The following is a 19482-nucleotide window of genomic DNA, read 5'->3' as shown; positions in this document are numbered from 1 at the left end:
AATATCACATACGTCTAAACGCATATTGATAAGGCAATATGTCTCTGCACAGCAGGAGAGGTCTGTAATCCACTCTCAAATAAAGTCAAGAGTGAGATTGAACACATGCTTAAACAAGGGCTCATCTCACCAGTAACCAGACCGAGGAAGTGATGTCCTGGAATGTTCACAGTACCAAAGTCTCATCTTTCAGTTCGAGTCAGGTAACTTGGCATAATTAAACAAGTCAGTAGAGCAGGAGATACCTGCGATGGCATCAGTGGATTAATGTCTGTCCAAATTAGCAAAAAGCTCCCTCCTCACAAACCTGGATGCTAAATGTGTCTTTTGGCAGTTGCCCGTGTGCAAAGAATCCAGATAGTTGTCTACTTTTATCACCCCATGTTGTCATTATTGTTTCAACATGTAACTATTCAGAATCGCTGCTGAACCTGAGATAATCCAAAGAATGATGCCTTAGGTTCTGGAAGTTATGTAAGGAGTAATAAATGATATTATAAGAAGTGATGGACGATATTCTCATATACATTTTGCTGTGGAATTCGCTACCACAGAAAGTAGTTGAAGCAAAAACATTGTATGTTTTCAAGAAGTAGTTAGATATAGCTCTTTGTGAGATAGGGATCACAGGATTTGGGGAGCAAGTGGGAGCAGGCTATTGAGTTGAATGATGAGCCAAGATCATAATGAATGGCGGAGCAGGCACAATGGGCCGAATGGCCTCCTCCTGCTCCTATTTTCTATGTTTCTCTTGCAGAGGCTTCACAACCCTCTGGGATGGACGATTCCAAAGGCTCACAAAAATTCACCCATGCTGGATACAAGATATTTTGCATGATTTCAAACACTTTTATTTTCAAGAATTCAGGGGACACCTGGATTTGAACCAGGGACCTCTTGATCTGCAGTCAAATGCTCTACCACTGAGCTATATCCCCTCTCAAGGATCTTTACACTTTGACAGTTCAATAGCAGGCATGAACTGAGATTTGGGCAAATAATCTGCAATTCAATGTTCTTATAGATTAAAGGAAGAAAGAGATATCAACGGAAACACAGTCAAAGCCAAAAGGTGGAAGAACCATAGAAGAAACAAACATCCTTCTTGGGAAAGGCTAATGAAGCAGAAATAAGTTTTTGCAGAACAAAATTAAAAGTTGATGGTCTCCTCACAGATTTCAAGCTAGACACTGACACAGGTGTTTCAGTGTTATCTGACGAAGTGAATTGCTTAAGAATATCACATTACAGCCATCCTCCAGTTACAAGGTCTAGGATGGACATCATGAAAAGTAATAGGCCAACACTTGGGAAGATGAAGATGGAAGCATAAAGAAATTGTGGAACCCTTGTACATGATAAACATCCTGGAGACATCATTACTGAGCAGATCAGAATGTTTGCAACTGAGGTTCATTTGCAAGTTTGATGAAATTGGTGATGAGCAGCCTAATGAGTTATTCATGAGGAATGAATTTCCATCCCTATTTTCATGCTTAGGAAAGCTGGAAACAGAATATCACAGATGTCTAAATGCAGATTGATAAGGCAATATGTCTCTTCACAGCAGGAATGATCTGTAACCCACTCTCAGGAAAAGTCACAAGCGAGATTAAACACATGCTTAAACAAGAGGTTAACTCTCCAGTAACCAGACCGATGAAGTGATGTCCTGGAATTTGCACAGAACCAAAGTCCGATGTTTCAATTCGAATCAGGTAACTTGGGACAATTAAACAAGTCAGTAGAGCAGGAGATACCCTCAATGGCATTAGTGGATTAATGTCTGTCCAAATTAGCAAAAATCTCCCAACTCACAAACTTGGATGCTAAATGCTTCTTTTGGCAGTTGCTTCTGGACAAAGAATTCAGATTGTTATCTACTTTTATCACACCGTGTTGTCATTATTGTTTCAACAAATGACCATTCGGAATCGCTCCTGCACCTGATATAATCCAAAGAATGATGCCTCAGGTTCTGGAAGTTACGGAAGGAGTAATAAATGATATTATAATAAGCGATGGACAATATTCTCATATACAGTTCCTCGAAGGAAGAACATGACCCTCGGATGAGTGCAATCCCTAATGTCCTACAAGAAGCAGTTTTGACATTGAATAACAAATGTGATTTTGCAAAACATACGATAAACTTCTTAGGACATATAGATGTTTCAAGCAAGGGTTGTACAAAAACTGAAAGGGGAATAATTTCAGTGCAAGAGGAAAACACAATGGATGGAGCTGAATGGGATATCTCTCCTAAAGAGCCAAACACCAACACAATGGAAGGGAATGCATTCATTATCACAGAATTCTCTGGTTGTTCCTGTAAATGTTGAGTACTGCAACGTGTTCATAGCTTTCACTTTTGTGGATGAAGGTTGGCTTAAAAAGACTGGTTTTGGATTTTGAACACAGGACCGCTTAAAGTATAGTCAAAATCTCGAGGGCTGATCTCTATGACCTTATATGATCACTTGGTCCTTGAAGAGCTAAAGAGTAGATTTCAAGGGAGCTTTGGACGTGTGCTAAAAAGAGAATAATTAACAGGGCAAGAGGTAAAAGGGAAGTGACTGGGATGAATTTGATCACTCTGCTCAGGAGCCAGAAGTCAGCAGAATGGATTGGAATGCCTCGATCAATCTTGAAATTGTTGATCATTCCTCTGACTTATGGATAAAGGAAATTGTAAACATGCCACACAGGCATTTACAAAGTTGCACCTGAATTTGAACCAGAAACATTTATAATTGCAGTCAAACCCTCTACAACTGAGCTACACCCTCTAAAAGACAAATATTCATCGTGATCATTTCAACAGCAGACATCGGAGCAGGGGCCACCACATCAACCTCTCGTGCCTGGATTGACATTTAAGGATATCATGGCTGACTTTCTTCCTGACTGCCAATGTCCCGCACTATCCCTGTGTTCCTTGATTTCATTGGAATCTAGAAAGCTATCGACCTCCTCACTGAGATGAGGAGAAACTTCTTCACCCAGAGAGTGTGAGCCAGTGGAATTCGCTACCACAGAAAGTAGTTGAAGCCAAAACATTGTACGTTTTCAAGAAGGAGTTACATATAGCTCTTTGGGCGAAAGGGATCAAAGGATATGTGGAGAAAGTGGAAGCAGGCTATTGAGTTGAATGATGAGCCATGATCATAATGAATGGCGGAGCAGGCTCAATGGGCCAAATGGCCTACTCCAGCTCTTATTTTCTATGTTTCTCTTGCAGAGGCTTCACAGCCCTCTGGGATGGACGATTCCAAAGGCTCACAAAAATTCACCCATGCTGCATACAAGACATTTTGCATGCTTTCAAACACTTTTATTTTCAGGAATTCAGGAGACACCTGGATTTGAACCAGGGACCTCTTGATCTGCAGTCAAATGCTCTATCACTGAGCTATATCCCCTCTCAAGGCACTTTATACCTTAACAATTCAATAGCAGGCATGAACTGAGATTTGGGCAAATAATCTGCAATTCAATGTTCTTATAGATTAAAGGAAGAAAGAGATATCAATGGAAACACAGTCAAAGCCAAAAGATGGAATGACCATAGAAGAAACAAACATCCTTCTTGGGAAAGGCTAATGAAGCAAAAATAAATTTTTGGAGCACAAAATTAAAAGTTGATGGTCACCTCACAGATTTCAAGCTAGACACTGGCACAGGTGTTTCAGTGTGAACTGATGAAGTGAATTGCTTAACAATATCACATTACAGCCATCCTCCAGTTGTAAGGTCCAGGACGGACATCACTAATAGTAATATGCCAACACTTGGCAAGATTATGATGGAAGCATAAAGAAATTGTGGAACCCTTGCACGTGATAAACATCTAGGAGACATCATTACTGAGCAGATCAGCATGTTTGCAACTGAGGTTCATTTGCAAGGTTGATGAAATTGGTGATGAGCAGTCTAATGAGATATTCATGAGGAACAAATTTCCATCCCTAATTTCATGCTTGGAAGTCTGGAAACAGAATATCACATACGTCTAAACGCATATTGATAAGGCAATATGTCTCTGCACAGCAGGAGAGGTCTGTAATCCACTCTCAAATAAAGTCAAGAGTGAGATTGAACACATGCTTAAACAAGGGCTCATCTCACCAGTAACCAGACCGAGGAAGTGATGTCCTGGAATGTTCACAGTACCAAAGTCTCATCTTTCAGTTCGAGTCAGGTAACTTGGCATAATTAAACAAGTCAGTAGAGCAGGAGATACCTGCGATGGCATCAGTGGATTAATGTCTGTCCAAATTAGCAAAAAGCTCCCTCCTCACAAACCTGGATGCTAAATGTGTCTTTTGGCAGTTGCCCGTGTGCAAAGAATCCAGATAGTTGTCTACTTTTATCACCCCATGTTGTCATTATTGTTTCAACATGTAACTATTCAGAATCGCTGCTGAACCTGAGATAATCCAAAGAATGATGCCTTAGGTTCTGGAAGTTATGTAAGGAGTAATAAATGATATTATAAGAAGTGATGGACGATATTCTCATATACATTTTGCTGTGGAATTCGCTACCACAGAAAGTAGTTGAAGCAAAAACATTGTATGTTTTCAAGAAGTAGTTAGATATAGCTCTTTGTGAGATAGGGATCACAGGATTTGGGGAGCAAGTGGGAGCAGGCTATTGAGTTGAATGATGAGCCAAGATCATAATGAATGGCGGAGCAGGCACAATGGGCCGAATGGCCTCCTCCTGCTCCTATTTTCTATGTTTCTCTTGCAGAGGCTTCACAACCCTCTGGGATGGACGATTCCAAAGGCTCACAAAAATTCACCCATGCTGGATACAAGATATTTTGCATGATTTCAAACACTTTTATTTTCAAGAATTCAGGGGACACCTGGATTTGAACCAGGGACCTCTTGATCTGCAGTCAAATGCTCTACCACTGAGCTATATCCCCTCTCAAGGATCTTTACACTTTGACAGTTCAATAGCAGGCATGAACTGAGATTTGGGCAAATAATCTGCAATTCAATGTTCTTATAGATTAAAGGAAGAAAGAGATATCAACGGAAACACAGTCAAAGCCAAAAGGTGGAAGAACCATAGAAGAAACAAACATCCTTCTTGGGAAAGGCTAATGAAGCAGAAATAAGTTTTTGCAGAACAAAATTAAAAGTTGATGGTCTCCTCACAGATTTCAAGCTAGACACTGACACAGGTGTTTCAGTGTTATCTGACGAAGTGAATTGCTTAAGAATATCACATTACAGCCATCCTCCAGTTACAAGGTCCAGGATGGACATCATGAAAAGTAATAGGCCAACACTTGGGAAGATGAAGATGGAAGCATAAAGAAATTGTGGAACCCTTGTACATGATAAACATCCTGGAGACATCATTACTGAGCAGATCAGAATGTTTGCAACTGAGGTTCATTTGCAAGTTTGATGAAATTGGTGATGAGCAGCCTAATGAGTTATTCATGAGGAATGAATTTCCATCCCTATTTTCATGCTTAGGAAAGCTGGAAACAGAATATCACAGATGTCTAAATGCAGATTGATAAGGCAATATGTCTCTTCACAGCAGGAATGATCTGTAACCCACTCTCAGGAAAAGTCACAAGCGAGATTAAACACATGCTTAAACAAGAGGTTAACTCTCCAGTAACCAGACCGATGAAGTGATGTCCTGGAATTTGCACAGAACCAAAGTCCGATGTTTCAATTCGAATCAGGTAACTTGGGACAATTAAACAAGTCAGTAGAGCAGGAGATACCCTCAATGGCATTAGTGGATTAATGTCTGTCCAAATTAGCAAAAATCTCCCAACTCACAAACTTGGATGCTAAATGCTTCTTTTGGCAGTTGCTTCTGGACAAAGAATTCAGATTGTTATCTACTTTTATCACACCGTGTTGTCATTATTGTTTCAACAAATGACCATTCGGAATCGCTCCTGCACCTGATATAATCCAAAGAATGATGCCTCAGGTTCTGGAAGTTACGGAAGGAGTAATAAATGATATTATAATAAGCGATGGACAATATTCTCATATACAGTTCCTCGAAGGAAGAACATGACCCTCGGATGAGTGCAATCCCTAATGTCCTACAAGAAGCAGTTTTGACATTGAATAACAAATGTGATTTTGCAAAACATACGATAAACTTCTTAGGACATATAGATGTTTCAAGCAAGGGTTGTACAAAAACTGAAAGGGGAATAATTTCAGTGCAAGAGGAAAACACAATGGATGGAGCTGAATGGGATATCTCTCCTAAAGAGCCAAACACCAACACAATGGAAGGGAATGCATTCATTATCACAGAATTCTCTGGTTGTTCCTGTAAATGTTGAGTACTGCAACGTGTTCATAGCTTTCACTTTTGTGGATGAAGGTTGGCTTAAAAAGACTGGTTTTGGATTTTGAACACAGGACCGCTTAAAGTATAGTCAAAATCTCGAGGGCTGATCTCTATGACCTTATATGATCACTTGGTCCTTGAAGAGCTAAAGAGTAGATTTCAAGGGAGCTTTGGACGTGTGCTAAAAAGAGAATAATTAACAGGGCAAGAGGTAAAAGGGAAGTGACTGGGATGAATTTGATCACTCTGCTCAGGAGCCAGAAGTCAGCAGAATGGATTGGAATGCCTCGATCAATCTTGAAATTGTTGATCATTCCTCTGACTTATGGATAAAGGAAATTGTAAACATGCCACACAGGCATTTACAAAGTTGCACCTGAATTTGAACCAGAAACATTTATAATTGCAGTCAAACCCTCTACAACTGAGCTACACCCTCTAAAAGACAAATATTCATCGTGATCATTTCAACAGCAGACATCGGAGCAGGGGCCACCACATCAACCTCTCGTGCCTGGATTGACATTTAAGGATATCATGGCTGACTTTCTTCCTGACTGCCAATGTCCCGCACTATCCCTGTGTTCCTTGATTTCATTGGAATCTAGAAAGCTATCGACCTCCTCACTGAGATGAGGAGAAACTTCTTCACCCAGAGAGTGTGAGCCAGTGGAATTCGCTACCACAGAAAGTAGTTGAAGCCAAAACATTGTACGTTTTCAAGAAGGAGTTACATATAGCTCTTTGGGCGAAAGGGATCAAAGGATATGTGGAGAAAGTGGAAGCAGGCTATTGAGTTGAATGATGAGCCATGATCATAATGAATGGCGGAGCAGGCTCAATGGGCCAAATGGCCTACTCCAGCTCTTATTTTCTATGTTTCTCTTACAGAGGCTTCACAGCCCTCTGGGATGGACGATTCCAAAGGCTCACAAAAATTCACCCATGCTGCATACAAGACATTTTGCATGCTTTCAAACACTTTTATTTTCAGGAATTCAGGAGACACCTGGATTTGAACCAGGGACCTCTTGATCTGCAGTCAAATGCTCTATCACTGAGCTATATCCCCTCTCAAGGCACTTTATACCTTAACAATTCAATAGCAGGCATGAACTGAGATTTGGGCAAATAATCTGCAATTCAATGTTCTTATAGATTAAAGGAAGAAAGAGATATCAATGGAAACACAGTCAAAGCCAAAAGATGGAATGACCATAGAAGAAACAAACGTCCTTCTTGGGAAAGGCTAATGAAGCAAAAATAAATTTTTGGAGCACAAAATTAAAAGTTGATGGTCACCTCACAGATTTCAAGCTAGACACTGGCACAGGTGTTTCAGTGTGAACTGATGAAGTGAATTGCTTAACAATATCACATTACAGCCATCCTCCAGTTGTAAGGTCCAGGACGGACATCACTAATAGTAATATGCCAACACTTGGCAAGATTATGATGGAAGTATAAAGAAATTGTGGAACCCTTGCATGTGATAAACATCTAGGAGACATTATTACTGAGCAGATCAGCATGTTTGCAACTGAGGCACATTTGCAAGGTTGATGAAATTGGTGATGAGCAGTCTAATGAGATATTCATGAGGAACAAATTTCCATCCCTAATTTCATGCTTGGAAGTCTGGAAACAGAATATCACATATGATGAATGATGAGCCAAGATCATAATGAATGGCAGAGCAGGCTCAATGGGCCAAATGGCCTACTCCTGTTCCTATTTTGTATGTTTCTCTTGCAGAGCCTTCACAACCCTCTGGGATGGATGATTCCAATGGCTCACAAAAATTCCAAGGTTACACCCAGGCTGGATACAAGACATGATGCACATTTTCAAACACTTTATTTTTTTCTGGTATTCAGGATTTGAACCAGGGACTGCTTGATCTGCAGTCAAATGCACTACCACTGAGCTATATACCTTCACATGGAGCTTCACACCTTGACAGTTCAATAGTGGTCATGAACTGAGATGTGTGCAAATAGCCTGCTATTCAATGTTCTTATAGATTAAAGAAAGAAAGAAATAACAACAGAAACAAAGTCAAAGCCAAAATGTGGAAGAGCCACAGAAGAAACAAATGTCCTTCCTGTGTGGAGCTAATGAAGCAGAAATAATTTTTGGAGCACAAAATTACAAGTTGATGGTCACCTCACAGATTTCATACTAGACACTGGCACAGGTGTTTCAGTGTTAACTGATGAAGTGAATTGCCTTAGAATATCACATTACAGCCATCCTCCAGTTACAAGGTCCAGGATGGACATCACTAAAAGCAATAGGTCAACATTTGGCAAGATTATGATGGAAGCATAAAGAAATTGTGGAACCCTTGTACGTAATAAACATCCAGGAGACATCATTACTGAGAAGATCAGCATGTTTGCAACTGAGGTTCATTTGCAAGGTTGATGAAATTGGTGATGAGCAGCCTAATAAGTTATTCATGGGGAACAAATTTCCATCCCTATTTCATGCTTAGGAAAGCTGGAAACAGAATATAACATACGTCTAAACGCAGATTGATAAGGCAATATGTCTCTTCACAGCTGGAAAGGTCTGTAACCCACTCTCAGAAAAAGTCAAGAGCGAGATTGAACACATGCTAAAACAAGGGCTCATTTCACCAGTGAGCAGACTGATGAAGTGATATCCTGGAACGTTCACAGTACCAAAGTCTCATCTTTCAGTTTCAATCAGGTAACTTGGCACAATTAAACAAGTCAGTAGAGCAGGAGATACTCCGGATGGCATCAGTGAATTAATGTCTGTCCAAATTAGAAAAAATCTCCCTCCTCATAAACTTGGATGCTTAAAGAATCTTTTGACCGTTGCCTCTGGATGAAGAATTCAGATTGTTAACTGCTTTTATCACCCCATTTTGTCATTATTGTTTCAAGAAATAAGCATTCATTATCGCTGCTGCACCTGAGATAATCCAAAGAATGATGCCTCAAATTCTGGAAGTTTCGGAAGGAGTAATAAGCGATATTATAAGAAGTGATGGGTGATATTCTCATATACAGTTCCTCGAAGGAATAACATGACCCTCGGATGACTGCAGCCCCCAATGTTCTACAAGAAGCAGTTTTGACATTGAATGACAAGTGTGATTTTGCAAAACCTACGATGAACGTCTTAGGCCATATACAGGTTTCAAGCAAGGTTTGTACAAATACTAAAAGTGGAACAATCTCCTGTGCAAGAGAAAAACACATTGGATGGAGCTGAATGGGATATCTCTGATAAAGAGCCAATCACCAACACAATGGAAGAGAATGCATTCATTATCACAGAAATCTTTTGTTGTTCCTGTGGATGCTGAGTAGTGCAACGTTTTCATAGCTTTCACTTTTGTGGATGAAGGTTGGTTTAACAAGGCTGGCTATGGATTTTGAACACAGGACTGCTTAAAGTACAGTCAAAAGCTCAAGGACTGATGTGCATGACCTTACATGATCACTTGGCCCTTGAACAGCTAAAGATAGATTTCAAGAGAGGATTGGACATGGGCTAAAAAGAGAATAGTTGACAGCGCAAGAGGTTAAAAGGAAGTGACTGAGATGAATTTGATCACTCTGCTCAGGAGCCAGAAGTCAGCAGAATGGATTGGAATGCCTCGATCAATCTTGAAATTGTTGATCATTCCTCTGACTTATGGATAAAGGAAATTGTAAACATGCCACACAGGCATTTACAAAGTTGCACCTGAATTTGAACCAGAAACATTTATAATTGCAGTCAAGCCCTCTATAACTGAGCTACACCCTCTAAAAGACAAATATTCATCGTGATCATTTCAACAGCAGACATCGGAGCAGGGGCCAGCCCTTCAACCTCTAGTGCCTGGATTGACATTTCACGACAACATGGCTGACTTTCTTCCGGACTGCCAATGTCCCGCACTATCCCCGTGTTCCTTGATGTCATTGGAATCTAGAAAGCTATCGACCTCCTCACTGAGATGAGGAGAAACTTCTTCACCCAGAGAGTGGTGAGCCTGTGGAATTCGCTACCAAAGAAAGTAGTTGAAGCCAAAACATTGTACGTTTTCAAGAAGGAGTTAGATATAGGTCTTTGGACGAAAGGGATCAAAGGATTTGGGGAGAAAGCGGAAGCAGGCTATTGGTTTGAATGATGAACCATGATCATAATGAATGGCGGAGCAGGCTCAATAGGCCGAATGGCCTACTCCTGCTCCTATTTTCTATGTTTCTCTTGCAGAGGCTTCACAACCCTCTGGGATGGATGATTCCAAAGGCTCACAAAAATTCCAAGGAATCATCCATGCTGGATACAAGACATTTTACACACTTCCAAACACTTTTATTTTCAGGAATTCAGGGGACACCTGGATTTGAACCAGGAACCTCTTGATCTGCAGTCAAATGCTCTACCACTGAGCTATAACCCCTCACAAGGAGCTTCACACCTTGACAGTTTAATAGCGGGTATGAACTGAGATTTGGGAAAATAATCTGCAATTCAATGTTCTTATAGATTAAAGGAAGAAAGAGATATCAACGGAAACACAGTCAAAGCCAAAAGGTGGAAGAACCATAGAAGAAACAAACGTCCTTCTTGGGAAAGGCTAATGAAGCTGAAATATATTTTTGGAGCACAAAATTAAAAGTTGATGGTCACCTCACAGATTTCAAGCTAGACACTGACACACGTGTTTCAGTTTGAACTGATGAAGTGAATTGCTTAACAATATCACATTACAGCCATCCTCCAGTTGTAAGGTCCAGGACGGACATCACTAAAAGTAATATGCCAACACTTGGCAAGGTTATGATGGAAGCATAAAGAAATTGTGGAACCCTTGCACGTGATAAGCATCCAGGAGACATCATTACTGAGCAGATCAGCATGTTTGCAACTGAGGTTCATTTGCAAGGTTGATGAAATTGGTGATGAGCAGTCTAATGAGGTATTCATGAGGAACAAATTTCCATCCCCAATTTCATGCTTAGGAAATCTGGAAACAGAATATCACATACGTCTAAACACAGATTGATAAAGCAGTATGTCTCTTCACAGCAGGAAAGGTCTGTAACCCATTCTCAGAAAAAGTCAAGAGTGAGATTGAACTCATGCTAAAACAAGGGCTCATCTCTCCAGTAACCAGACCGATGAAGTGATGTCCTGGAATATTCACAGTACCAAAGTCCAATGTTTCAATTTGAATCAGGTAACTTGGCACAGTTAAACAAGTCAGTAGAGCAGAAGATACCCCCAATGGCATCAGTGGATTAATATCTGCCCAAATTAGCAAAAAGCTCCCTCCTCACAAACTTGGATGCTAAATGCATCTTTTGGCAGTTGCCTCTGGATGAAGAATCCAGATTGTTATCTACTTTTATCACCCCATTTTGTCATTAATGTTTCAACAGGTAACCATTCAAAATCGCTCCTCCACCTGAGATAATCCAAGGAATGATGCCTCAGATTCTGGAAGTTACGGAAGGAGTAATAAGCGATATTATAAAAAGCGATGGGTAATATTCTCATATACAGTTCCTCGGAGGAAGAAACATGACCGTCGAGTGAGAGTAGTTCTCAATGTCCTACAAGAAGCAGTTTTGATATTGAATGACAAATATGAATTTGCAAAACCTACGATAAATGTTTTTAGGCCACATTCAGATTTCAAGCGAGGTTTGTACAAAAACTGAAAGGGGAATCATTTCCTGGGCAAGAGGAAAACACAATGGATGGAGCTGAATGGGATATCTCTGCTCAAGAGCCAAACACCAACACAATGGAAGGGAAATCCTTCATTGTCACAGAAGTCTCTGTTTTTTTCTGTGGATGTTGAGTAGTGCAATGTGTTCACAACTTTCACTTTTGTGGATGAAGGAAGGTTTAACAAGACGGACTTTAGAATTTGAACACAGGACCTCTTAAACTACAGTCAAATGCTCATAATACTGACCTGCATGACCTTACATGATCACTTGCTGCTTGAAGAGCTAAACAGCAAATTTCAAGCGAGGAATAGGCATGGGCTAAAAAGTGAATAATTTACAGGGCAAGGGGTAAAAAGGAATTGACTGGGATGAATTTGATCACACTGCTGAGGAGCCAGAAGAATGGGCTGGAATGCTTTGATCAATCTTGAAATTGTTGATCATTCCTCTGAATTGTAGGTAAAGGAAATTGTAAACATTCTACACGTGCATTTACAAAGAGGCAGTTGGTTTTGAAACAGACATATTTATAACCGCGATCAAATGCTCTGCACCTTCTAACTTGAACGTATTAACCTTGAATGTTTCAATAGGAGTAGGGGTCACTCCTTCAAATCTCAAGCCTGGACTGACATTTAACAATATCATGGTTGACTTTCTACCTTACTGCTAACTTCACGCACTATCCCCATGTACCTTGATGTCATTGGAATCTAGAAATCTGTCGACCGCATTGTCAGAGCCTCCAGAACTCTCTGGGCAGGTCGATTCCATGGGTTGACAAAAATTCCAAGCATTTGTCCATCCTGGATGAAGGAAAGCATACATATTTTCAACCATTTCTTATGGAAATTAAACTCATAAGGGAACACCAGGATTTGACCCAGGGACCTTCTGAATGTGCAGGCAAATGCTCTACCATTGAGCTATACCCCCTCACATTATATGTGGCACCTTGAAAGTTCAATAGCAGACATAACCAAGATTTGAGCAAATGGTCTAGAGATTCAACGTTCTTATATATCAAAGGAAGAAAGATATGGCAATGGAACAAAGTCAAAGCCAAGAAGTGGAAGGGCCACAGAAGAAACAAATGTCCTTCTTGGGAAGGGGTAATGAAGCAGAAAATAATTTTTGGAGCACGAAATTACAAGTTGATGGTTTTTTTTTTTGAAAAATATACTTTATTCATAAAATATCTGGAAGAACATTCCAAAGCATTTCAAAATCACCATCACAAAAGTACAATCAGATTCAACTATTACACATGGATCACGAGGTGCATCAGTACAATCAATGAATATTACAATAATTTCAATATGGCCAATGCAGATAATCAGACAATGGTATTGGAGTTATCAACATACATCGTGTTGCACTCTGAGGTGCTTCAATACAATTATAATACAACTATTATTCAATGCATACATTCATTTTGAGCTGTACAGCCTGAGGGGTCTATACAATTCCCAGCCCCTCGGTGCACTACGGCAGAAAGGTCTTAGACAGCGACCTTTCCCCATTGCGCCTTTGCGGCGGCTGCCCCAGGCTTTAGTGCGTCCCTCAGCACGTAGTCCTGGACCCTGGATTGTGCCAGTCCGCAACACTCGGTCGGGGACAACTCTTTGCGCTGGAAGACCAACAAGGTTCGGGCAGACCAAAGAGCGTCTTTCACCGAGTTGATGATCCTCCAGCTGCAGTTGATGTTTGTCTCGGTGTGTGTCCCTGGGAACAGCCCGTAGAGCACAGAGTCCTGTGTCACAGAACTGCTCAGGATGAACCTCAACAGAAACCACTGCATCTCTCTCCAGACCTTCTTTGCAAAGGCACAATCCACAAGGAGGTGAACAACGGTCTCTTCCCACCACAGCCACCTCGAGGGTAACGTGCAGAGGGGGTGAGACTCCTGGCATGTTGGAAGGATCTGACGGGGAGGGCCTTTCTCACCACCAGCCAAGCTACATCTTGGTGCTTGTTGGAAAGTTCTGGCGATGAGGCATTCTGCCAAATGGCTTTGACAGTCTGCTCGGGGAACCATCCCACAGGACCCACCCTCTCCTTTTCCCTCAGGGCCTCTAGGACGTTACGTGCCGACCACTGCCTGATGGACTTGTGGTCAAAGGTGTTTCTCTGCATAAATTTTTCCATGAGGGACAGGTGGTACGGCACGGTCCAACTACTTGGAGCGTTCCGCGGCAGCGTGGCCAGACCCATCCTTCGCAACACCGGGGACAGGTAGAACCTCAGCACGTAGTGACATTTGGTGTTTGTGTACTGAGGGTCTACAAACAGCTTGATGCAGTCACACACAAAGTTGGCCATCAGTATGAGGGCGATGTTGGGCACGCTTTTTTCCCCCTTATCTAGAGGCTTGTACACTGCACCCCTGTGGACACGATCCATTTTTGACCTCAGATAAAGCGAAAGATGGCTCGGGTGATCGACATCGTGCAGGAGTCTGTAATAGGCCAGACCTGCGCCACGTACCGCAACAGCGAGAGTGCTTCACACCTGATGACCAGATTCTTACTCGCAATGGAGAGGGAGCGTCGCTCCCACATGCCCAGTTTTCTTTTCACTATAGACACTCGCTCCTTCCAGTTTCTAACGCATGCCACGGTCCCTCCGAACCATATCCTCAGCACCTTCAGGCCGTCAGCCCTGACGGTGAAGGGGACAAAGGATCGGTCAGCCCAGTTCCCAAAGAACATGGCCTCACTCTTCCCACGATTTACCTTGGCTCCCGAGGCCAGTTCGAACTGGTCGCGGATGTAGATCAGTCTGCGCACCGACAGCAGATCCGAGCAGAAGACGGCGACATCGTCCATGTACAGGGAGGATTTGAGCTGAGTGCCTCCATTGCCTGGGATCGTCACTCCTCTTATGCCCGGATCCTTCCTGATGGACTCAACAAAGTGTTCCATACAGCACACAAACAGGACAGGGGAGAGAGGACAGCCCTGCCTGACTCCAGGTTTAATAGGAAAGCTATCTGATTCCCACCCATTGATTGAGACTGCGCTAATGATGTTAGTGTAGAGCAGTTGGATCCAATTGCGAATTCCTTCCCCAAACCCCATTTTGGAGAGTACATCCACCATGTAAGTGTGCGATATTCTGTCAAAGGCCTTCTCCTGATCCAAGCTGATGAGGCAGGTGTCCACACCCCTGTCCTGCACATAGGCAATCGTATCCCTGAGCAACGCGAGGCTGTCAGAGATCTTCCTGCCCGGCACAGTGCAGGTCTGGTCAGGGTGAATCACCAATTCCAGAGCGGACTTGACCCGATTGGCGGTGACCTTGGACAGAATTTTATAGTCCACATTCAACAGTGAAATGGGTCGCCAATTTCTAATTTCTTCCCTTCCCCCCTTGTGCTTGTAGATGAGGGTGATAATGCCTTTCCTCATTGATTCTGACATACTGCCGGCCAGGAGCATACTTTCATACACTTCTAGCAGGTCTGGGCCAATCCAGTCCCATAGAGCCAAATACAACTCCGCCGGTAAGCCGTCGCTTCCGGGAGTTTTACTCTTCTCGAAGGACTCGAGGGCCTTAGTCAGTTCATCAGGAGTTAGCGGTTTTTCCAGGCTCTCCTGTGTACTGTCGTCTAAGACCTCCGTGATAGAGGACAGGAAGGACTGGGAGGCCGTGCTGTCTGTGGGCTTCACGTCAGACAATCCAGCATAAAAGGATTTGCTGATCCTCAAAATGTCGGACTGCGATGACTTTACTGAGCCGTCTTCTTCCTTCAGGCTGCTGATCACAGAGCTCTCTCTGTGTACCTTTTGGAAGAAGAAACATGAGCACGTCTCATCCTGCTCCACGGAGTGGACTCTGGACCGGAAGATGATCTTGGAGGCCTCCAAGGCAAAGAGCGAGGCTTGCTGGCTCTTCCCCTCTTGGAGTTCCTCCTTGACATCGACTCCCATCGACTGCAGGTCCTGCATATTTTTCTGGAGTCGGGACATTTCTCTCTGTTCCTTTCTAGCTTTCCGGGCGCCTTTGAGGATGAAAAACCTCTTGATGTTTTCCTTGATCGCTTCCCACCAGTGTGTCAGGGACTCAAAGAGGGGTTTCACTGTTCTCCAACCTTTGTAATCCCTCTTGAGCCCCTCAATGTTCTCTGGGGTCAGCAGTTGCATGTTTAACTTCCATGCCCCCCTGCCCACCCTCTGGTCTTCCTCTAAGTGACAGTCAGCCAGTAGGAGGCAGTGGTCAGAGAAGAACATCGGTTTGACGTCGGTGGATCTGACTGCGAATGCACGGGACACAAACAGGAAGTCTATCCTGGAACGGATGGACCCGTCTGGCCGCGACCAGGTGTATCTACGCTGCGCTCCGTCTGCAGGGTTGCTGAAGACATCGTGCAGCTTGGCAACCTTAACTGTTTCCATCAGGGATCTGGACGTAGCGTCCAATCTGCTGTTGGCCCTGCTGGATCATCCAGCCGTATCGATGATGCAGTTGAAGTCACCGCCCAGAATGACCGGCCTGGTGGTCGCCAGCAGCAGTGGGAGCTGCTGAAAGATCGCCAGCCGCTCGGCCCCTTGTGCCGGGGTGTAGACGTTAATTAACCGGAGTGGAGCATTCTCACACATTACGTCTACTACGAGGAGGCGCCCGACCACCACCTCCTTCACCTCGGAGACAGTGAAGTTGCCTCCCCGCAGCAGAATACCCAGGCCGGAGGAACGAGAGTCGTTTCCTCCCGACCAGATCGATGGCCCATGGGACCACCATCGTGAGCACTGCCTGTAGGAGCTGAGGCGTGGTATCGCACACTCCTGCAGAAACAACAGGTCAGCTTTGACCTTGGCAAGGTAGTCCAAGGTCGCAACACATCGCATAGTAGATTTAATGCTATGCACATTTATGGATACAATTTTTACACCCATTTTAAAGCATTTAGTCTCTCACCCAACCTGTTGTCTTTGAGGGTTCCAGACCTTTGGTCTGCTCCTGCATACCCATAGTTTTCACAAATTGCCTCACTTTGGATGGGCTGAGGAAGCTGTCCTGAACCACCCCATTGGAGATGTTCCGCTCAGGTGGCATCTGGGGGTTCGTGTAAAGAACGAGATTTGAAATGTCATCCGTTGGAGAAGTCTCTCCGATCCTCTCCTCCTCTGGGGCGTTGCTGCTCCTGGCTTCCCGGAGCTGGGGTGCGCTGAGCACTTCACTGCTCCCAGATTCCTGGGATTGGGTGTGCTGGCCTTTTCGGGTTGTGGGCAAAGTTGGGGTGCACTGGTCTCCTCATTGTCTCCAATGTTCTGGAGCTCGGGTGTCTCGTCCTCCAACTCCCTAGAGCTTTGCCGCTTCTTCTATAGGTGCTGCCCTTTCACTTCTTCGTCCGAAGAGCAGCTGCCCTTGTCATCCGTGTCGGATGGGAGACGCCTCTTGCCACTTGTCTGGGAAGTGGCTTGGTCCCTTCTTAGCCCCTTCTTCCTTTTGGCTCTCTTGCCACACCCCTTGCTGATTTTCCACTGCTTCCTCCTCCATTGATTCGCTGTCCTGCGGAGTGGGAGGTTCAGGGGGCAGTGCTGTTGATTGGCTGTCTGCTGCCTCAATCTTTTCCTCCACCTTGTCTCTCTCTGTGCCCTCCTTTGTCTCGTTGTTCTCACTGGGGGCCTTGGTGGTTGGTGGGTTGCAAGTGTCCTTAGTAGTAGTGACATGAAGTATTTCATCTGCTTCCCCTTCGTTGGCTTTGGCTGCCTGTGCATAAGTGAGGCAGCATTTGGAGCAGGTCCTGTAGAGGTGGCCTGACTCGCCACACAGGTTGCAGCACTTAGACTGTTTGCAGTCCTTTGTCTGGTGCCTTTCCTGCTTGCAGTTCTTGCAGAGGGCGGCGCTGCAGTTGGCCGCCACATGACCAGATTTGCCGCATGAGCGACGAAGTTTGGGCTGCCCAGCGTAGACAAGATAGCCACGGCTTCCCCCAATAGCGAAGATGGAAGGAGCATGGAAGATGGCTCCCTTGACATCGTTCTTGAGCGTGACCTTGACCTGGCGTTTGCTTGTCCAAATCCCGAAGGCATCTCTAACCTTGGTGCAGCTCCCAACCTTGACGACGTACCTGGTGAAGGTGAACATGTCGGCGGCAGGGACGTTGGGGTTGTAGAGATGCACCGTCACCACACGGTCCCATTGCAACGGCAGAGCAAAGAGCGGCTCCACCGTCAGGATCTTCACCTCCAGCTGGTCTCTATTCTCCTCGAACACCTTCAGGAACTTGACACAAGCTACCACACTCTTGAAAGTCACGTCGAAACATCCAGCGCTGGGGAAGTCTTCCAGGGAGTAGATCTCCTCCACTTCAAATCCACACGCCTTCAACAGGATCCACTTGATGAAGAAGGCCTGATCCATGGGTGCTCCTCCTTCGCTGTCCTTCACCATCACCCGAACGGTGTTACGTACCCCATGGTATGGGGCTCAACTGGTTATAGCCATCGCTTCACGACTACACTTGATCTTAGCCAAAAGGCCGAGAAGCGATCAAGTAGATGGTCACCCCACAGATTTCAAGCTAGACACTGGTGCAGGTGTTTCAGTGTTAACTGATGAAGTGAATTGCTTAACAATATCACATTACAGCCATCCTCCAGTTGTAAGGTCCAGGACGGAAATCACTAAAAGTAATAGGCCAACACTTGACAAGATTAAGATGGAAGCATGAAGAAATTGTGGAACCCTTGCACGTGATAAACATCCAGGAGACATCATTACTGAGCAGATCAGCGTGTTTGCAACTGAGGTTCATTTGCAAGATTCATGAAATTGGTGATGAGCAGCCAAATGAGGTATTCATGAATTTCTGTCCTTATTTTCATGCTTAGGAAAGCTGGAAACAAAATATCGCATACGTCTAAATGTAGATTGCTAAGGCAATATGTCTCCCCACAGCGAGAAAACTCTGGAACCCATTGTCAGAAAAAGTCAAGAGCGAGATTGAACACATGCTAACACAAGGGGTCATCTCTCCAGTCACCAGACCGATGAAGTGGTGTCCTGGAATGTTCATAGTCCCAAAAACTTTTCAATTAGAATCAGATAACTTGGTTCAATTAAACAAGTCAGTAGAGCAGGAGATACCCCCTGTTATGACTGATGTAGTTGGTAAAGCTGAGTTATTTAAAAATCCCAGAGGTAAACTTTAAACAACTGTCATAACCTATAATTTTAAGTGTTATGTTTGAGATGCAACTCTAAGTTCAGGAATCAGACCATCAGTTCTTGAAAGGTTTTATATGAAACTAAATGAAACATTTTATTAAGTTACAACACGTTAAGCACATATACATGGCTAAAAATGACAACTATCTTAAATTTTAACAAATTCCCAAACTAATATCCATTAAGGCAACAGCAGCTCATCGGCTGAAGCAGACACCAGGCAAAGCATCTTCACCTTATGAATTCAGAA

The 19482-nt window shown here is 43.6% G+C and overlaps 5 non-coding genes across 5 annotated transcripts; all 5 read right to left on the bottom strand.

Annotated features, from left to right (window-relative positions):
- Positions 1 to 866: 866 nt before the first annotated feature.
- trnac-gca (transfer RNA cysteine (anticodon GCA)) lies at positions 867 to 938 on the bottom strand. The gene has a single exon. It is a non-coding gene; the product is annotated as a tRNA-Cys (tRNA).
- A 2412-nt stretch (positions 939 to 3350) lies between these two features.
- On the bottom strand, positions 3351 to 3422 carry trnac-gca (transfer RNA cysteine (anticodon GCA)). Its single transcript has one exon. It is a non-coding gene; the product is annotated as a tRNA-Cys (tRNA).
- A 1442-nt stretch (positions 3423 to 4864) lies between these two features.
- Positions 4865 to 4936, bottom strand: trnac-gca (transfer RNA cysteine (anticodon GCA)). Its single transcript has one exon. It is a non-coding gene; the product is annotated as a tRNA-Cys (tRNA).
- A 2412-nt stretch (positions 4937 to 7348) lies between these two features.
- On the bottom strand, positions 7349 to 7420 carry trnac-gca (transfer RNA cysteine (anticodon GCA)). The gene has a single exon. It is a non-coding gene; the product is annotated as a tRNA-Cys (tRNA).
- A 3285-nt stretch (positions 7421 to 10705) lies between these two features.
- trnac-gca (transfer RNA cysteine (anticodon GCA)) lies at positions 10706 to 10777 on the bottom strand. Its single transcript has one exon. It is a non-coding gene; the product is annotated as a tRNA-Cys (tRNA).
- Positions 10778 to 19482: the final 8705 nt, after the last annotated feature.

The sequence above is a fragment of the Cetorhinus maximus genome, chromosome 11 (assembly GCF_964194155.1).
Source record: "Cetorhinus maximus chromosome 11, sCetMax3.hap1.1, whole genome shotgun sequence".
Taxonomy (NCBI): Eukaryota; Metazoa; Chordata; class Chondrichthyes; order Lamniformes; family Cetorhinidae; genus Cetorhinus; species Cetorhinus maximus.
This window is presented reverse-complemented; position numbering and strand designations above follow the sequence as displayed.